This window comes from Mastigoproctus giganteus, chromosome 10, assembly GCF_048544385.1.
Source record: "Mastigoproctus giganteus isolate SK-2022 chromosome 10, ASM4854438v1, whole genome shotgun sequence".
NCBI classification, from domain to species: domain Eukaryota; kingdom Metazoa; phylum Arthropoda; class Arachnida; order Uropygi; family Thelyphonidae; genus Mastigoproctus; species Mastigoproctus giganteus.
In genome coordinates, this window is record NC_143584.1 from 114,874,609 (window position 1) to 114,880,918 (window position 6,310).

Below are 6,310 nucleotides of genomic sequence, written 5' to 3' on the forward strand. Positions count from 1 at the left end.
GGACCATAATCTGCCACGCTGGTCCAGTGTGGATTGGCAGATCGACTGTATTCAACAGTCAGGGGCTTGAACCCCGGTCTACTCAAAGAGCATGTGCTACTGCACTCCCGCTCCTGTCCACCCGGCTACAGAGGCCGGTGTTAAAGGCAAACTTCCGCACATCTATCCTACTTCTGTCTTTCCTCAATTTGAATTTATGCCCTCTCAGGTGATTATTCTGAGCAAGAGGAAGAATCCCATCAGCACTGAGCATGCTCAAACCATTCAACGCTTTATACACCTCAATCAGATCACTTCACAGGTGCCTAGTCTCCAGACATTGTAATTTGCAAAATTTAAGCCTTTCTTTGTAAGTGCAACCTCTTGTTCCATTCACTAATCTTTTTGCCCTTCTCTGTACTCGTTCCAACAGCTCTACATCCTCTTAAAATGAGGCCTCCAGACCTGTATACAGTATTCAAGGTGTGCCCTGACCATTGCCTTATACAAGGGGATAATCACCTGATTATCCCTGCTAGAAAACTTCCTGTATATCATTGACAAGACACTATGAGCTACTCTTGCAGACAGTCTGCACTGTCCAGAAAACTTCATATCTGCCTGCACAATTACCCCCAGGTACTTATAGTTCTCTACCACTGTCAGGGTAGTACCACAGTTGAAACATCACTCTGGGGTTACTGCTTCCCATATGTAGTACTTTACATTTGTCAATGTTAAACTTCATTTGCCACCTCTCGGCCCATCTGCTCAACTTTTCTAGATCCTGTTGCAGCAGCATACTGTCATTAGTGTCCTTAACAACCCTGCCAACCTTCATATCATCTGCAAACTTGGACATTAAGCTTGATATACTATCATCAATATCATTTATAAATACAGAAAACAACAATAGACCCAACACTGAACCCTGAGGGACTCCACTAATAAGTCATTAGTCCACAATGAGTAGTGTCCATTGATTACCACTCTATCTTCTCCCACTCAACCATTCCTTTATCCATAGCAGCAATTTGCCTCCAATGCCACACTGCTCCAATTTGTTCAGCAGTCTTCCATGTGCAACAGTATCAAAAGCCTTTCTAAGATCCAAATATATGATATCAAAGTTATTCCCTGCATCCAGTTCCTTTGTGACCACATCATACTATCCAATCAAATTGGTCAGGTAAGACTTTCCCTTAATAAAGCCATGCTGTGTCCAAGCTATAACTGAAGTCTTATCTAGATGATCCTGCAGTGCTTCTTTAACCAGTGCCTCCATTAATTTTCCTGGAACAGAAGTTTAACTAATAGGTCTATAATTACTTGTGTCGTCCTTTGATCCTCCTTTGTGAATTGGGGTCACATTTACTCATCTCCAGTCCATGGGTACCTCCTCTGAGTCCAAAGAAGCTCTCATAATTATGGCTAAGGGTTTGCTTACTTCCTTTGCTGCCTCCTTTAACTGGATAGATCCCATCCACCCCGGTTGCCTTTTTTATGTTTATCTTCAACAATTTCTCCTCCACTTTCCTCTCAGTTATTACAAAATCATATAGCTCACTGCCAGAGTTTAACTCACCTCTGGCATTCCCCTCCCTGAATAATTCCTCATGGGTGAATGTAGATGCAAAATACTAATTTAGTTTGTTAGTCCCCCCCCCGAGCAGGATCATCAACAGTTGAACCATCAATATCAAGTGGACCAATCTGATTCATCCCTTTCCTTCTAGAGTTTACATAGGTAAAGAACTCTTTGTTGTTTTTCCTTTGCATCCTTTGCCAAAGATTTCTCATAATCTGCCTTTGCCTGCCTAATCTCCTTTGTGACTTGGTTACAGACCAGCTTATATCTATCATAGGCTTCCATGTCACCCATTAATTTATATGTATCCCATGCATTTTTCTTCTCTGCCATATGTCTCATTAGTTCATCTGACATCCATTTAGGCCTAATCCTTGAACAATATTTCTTAGTTGGTATGTAATGCCTAGTAGCTTCCAAGATAAATTCTTTGAATGCTTCCCATTTTGAATTTTCTGTTGGTAACATCATCAGTTGGTCCCACCGTATAGAATTTAAATACTGTCTCAGACCACCATAGATGCCTTTACGAAAACAAAAACCCTTCCCTTTACCCCTTATGGTAGTTACCTCTTTGAGTAAATCCCACTTCAGCACACTGTGATCACTGCCACCTAGTGGTTCCTTTATCTGCAGATTCTTAATGCATGAAGAATCACTACTGATAATCAGATTAAGAGTATTACTCCCTCTAGTTGCCCGAACATGCTGATGTAGAAAACAATCATCCAGTATCTGGGAAATTAAAATCCCCCATTATAAGACTCTCTGATTTACTGGCCCACTCTATTTCCCTATACAGTTTTTTATTATACTCATCAGAGTTATTAGGCCTATAACACACTCCTACTCTTAATTTTGATTTCCCAATGCTTATGTCACACCAAACTGACTAGACACTGCACTGTCCAGTGATGTCGACTGGCTTCACTTCCTTAGATTTTGTGTTTCTTAACTAATAGCATAATCCCTCCTATCCTGTCTATCCTTCCTGTACACGTTGTACTCCCCAAATTCCAGGTCTGCATTCCTTATATCTGTGTGACACCACATCTCTGGTATCCCAACAATATCTGCCTTTGATGTTTTGAGCAGTACCTCAAATTCATGAAATTTATTTACCAAACTCCTAGCATTGGTATACATGCACCTGTTCCCATTCTTAGCTACCCTAACACAACCCATATGTTTACTTGTACCCCAGTGACTCTCAGCAGTCTCTGAAATACCCTGCATCTTGTTTTCCAGGCTGCTGCTCATTCCAATAGAAGCAGTGCAAGAATCACTTTCACCTCCGACAGTGGCTGCTGTTAATCTATTAGTCCTTGTATCCCCCCTAAGCTAGCAGTTTTCCAACCCACCTAACACTGCCTCGATAGCATCAGCAAGTATTCTTGCACCCTTTCTATTTAATTGTGTCTTTCATGTTAACAAGTACAGACCAGGCTAAAAAAAATTCTACTCATTGAGCCTTTGCACAATCTTTCCAGGGCTGAATTGATCAACGAGGCTCTTATCATATACTCCTTCCTATCATGTCTGGGCAGAATTGCAGACACTTACAAATTCAACCCTAATTCATGGCTATTTTTCAACAGCACATAGGGCCTTTCTTCTTTTTGGAGTTCATCATGACCTCTCACCTAGATATAGTCATATACAATCATGCATCTCTAGTCAAGGATCCATTATTATAATTGGGATCTGTTACACTGGAATCTGGAATCCTACATTTGTGGATGGTTTCTGACAGATGGATTGAGAGAGAGAGATAGAGAGAGAGAGAGAGAGAGAGAGAGAGATAGAGAGAGAGAGAGAGAGAGATAGAGAGAGAGAGAGAGAGAAATGGGCCCATTTTGTGGCCACCTTGCTCAACCAGCATTTCAGATTTGAAGATATGTTAAGGCCAGAATGTACTCAACCAATTCAGTCACTGAAAGAAAGAGTTGAATTGCCTCGTGGGTTTGCCATCAACTGCCATGAATTCAGATATTGGTTTTCATGTTGACAGTGGTAAGTGCTTGTATGAAGATATATTTATTATGGCGGAAGAATTGAGAGCCACTTTAATCCTTTCAAAAGTTAGTTTCATGACTGTCTGTGGGCTCCCTACAGTAGGTTTCCTATTGGGGGTGGTATCTTTGGATTGAATTTATGAAATTTTGAAGTTTTGTAAAAATAAACTTTGTACATAAATGCTTAAAATATTAATTTCTTATTATTTTGATTTAATTGCCCATCCTTAAAGTAAAATTCTTGGTCCTGTGCACCAAGGAATTTAGTGACTGAGTGATCTCTACTGTGATTAATACCAATCTCCATATAGAATACAATTCTATCCAATAATCCAATACAATAATCCAAGGATTAAAGCCGACCGGGCTAGCTGAGTGGGTAAAGTACCTGCCCGGCAACCCAAAGGTCACGGGTTCGATTCCCGCCTCGGGCTTGGATCAAAGTACTGCAAAAACCTTGGGAGGTGCAATATGGCCACAGAAGCCGATGCGCCAACAACTACCAAATCAAAAAAAAAAAAAAAAAAGGATTAAAAGACCAGAAAGTAATTCATGCCAAAAGAATTTCTCTTAAAAGATATTGGTGTACTTGTTCCATCTGGGAACATGACCCTTACTTTCACTTCACCAATTCTCCCATGCACAATGAAAGTCAGTTATTTGGTTTGTTATGTAAAACTACATATTCAAATCCCAGTACAGTGTTATGAATGCCAGAATTTTGGGCATTCACAGATACTCAGAGAAGTAACTGTATATGCCTCTTGTGGATTGAAGGTGCACTTGCACAAAAACCCCTATGATGACATTCAGCCTTTTCTAAGGGCTATGAACTATGAAAGAGAGAAAGCAGATTCCTATTTTACAAAGCCCATGTTCACTTGCATCTGCAGTCCAAAACCCGTAGCATAATCATCACAAATGGAAGACTCAGTACCACCAAAGCCATAGAAGATTGAGACAGGTCTCTCCTCTTGCAATCAAAGCCACAAGAACTGCAGAGAAACCAAGCAAACATTACATATCTATCCCACAGGGTTCAAATATTCCTCCAGAAGCCTCCACCAAAATCTCTAAAGCAGAAATTAAAAACACACACAAAATGCACAAGTTGGATACCAAAGAACACACCAACACAGAAGAATCAATTTCCGAGTTGAATGCAAATGATGACATGGACACCGACAGACCAATGTTTCTCAAAAAGAATTGATGAGCACAAGCAGAGAAATCTGCACAAACAAGAAAAACCAAACAATGTGAACCACACTGCAGTGGAACTATAAAGGCCTTTAAGATAATCTTGAAGACATTAAAGATCTTTTGACCACATATAATGCAGCTAGCATCTGTCTGAAGTAAACTTATCTCACTCCTGAAGTAAAACTGTCACTTAAACATTACAGACATTGGATGACCTTAGGAACTGCCCATGGTGGAATAGCAGTTTTAATGAATGTCAACACTACATTCTAGACATACAGAATACAAATCTCTTTGGCGGCTCTTGTAGTGAGAATTATGATGGAAGTTACCATAACTATTATCTCATTATGTCTACCACAAAATTGTGCTTTTACTTATCAAGATATGAATATCTCTTAATCTAACTTCCTCCTGCATTTTGCATTATGGGAGGTTTTAATAAGTATCACCCATTATGGTAATCTGACGAGCAGGACAGAAGAGGACAAATGATAGAAAATGTTTTTGATAAAAATGGCCTAATTCTCATAAATGCAGGCCTACACATTCATGTTCACCCACTCACAGCAATAAACTCTGTGATTGATTTCACTACCTGCTTACTGACATTATACCCTGCCATAGAAAGATCAACTAGAAACAATTACTATCCAGTTTCATGTACACTGATAACAGAATGTTCTGATATCTTCACAAAAGGAAAATTGGAAATTTATAGCTGCAAAACTTGGAAAATCATGCCATACTAGAAGAAACTAAGCTTTTATCCTTGGACATAGTTGGAGCAACTACATTATATATCACATAAAATTACCAGTGTAGCAAATGAGGCTGTTCCAAAGATGAAAATTAAAAATCATATACAATACAAGTTCTGGTGGAATGATGGATGGTTGTGCAGAAAAATGAAGAAAAAAAAAAAAAAAAAAAGGTGTGGAATTGCTTTTGAAAATTTCCCATGACTGAAAACCACATCAAACACACACACGCATATATATATATATATATATAAAAAAACATCAAACGCGATGGCTTGCCATATCGGTTAGAAAGGTAAAAAAAGTCTTGGGTATGATTTGCTTCCTCGATAAATATACATACTGATATTTGCATCATATGGAGAAAAATCAGTAAATTTGCTCAGTAAACTCTGTCACCTTCTACTCCAATTATAACATGTTATAGACAAGGTATTGCAAAACCAGAGTAGACTGCAAATATTGTGAAAATCATCTTTGAAAAACTATCTGCCAGAGACTTATGTTCCTCTTCTTTCTTAATTCGTAAACAGCTATGTATAATATAGTTAATTAGGAAAAAAAAGGTGTGGAATTGCTTTTGAAAATTTCCCATGACAGAAAACAATATCAAACATATATATATAAAAAACATTAAACATGATGGCTTGCCATATCAGTTAGAAAAGTAAAAAAAGAATTGGTATGATTTGCTTCCTCGATAAATATACATACAGATATTTGGCAGTGATCACAGTGTGCTGAAGTGGAATTTACTCAAAGAG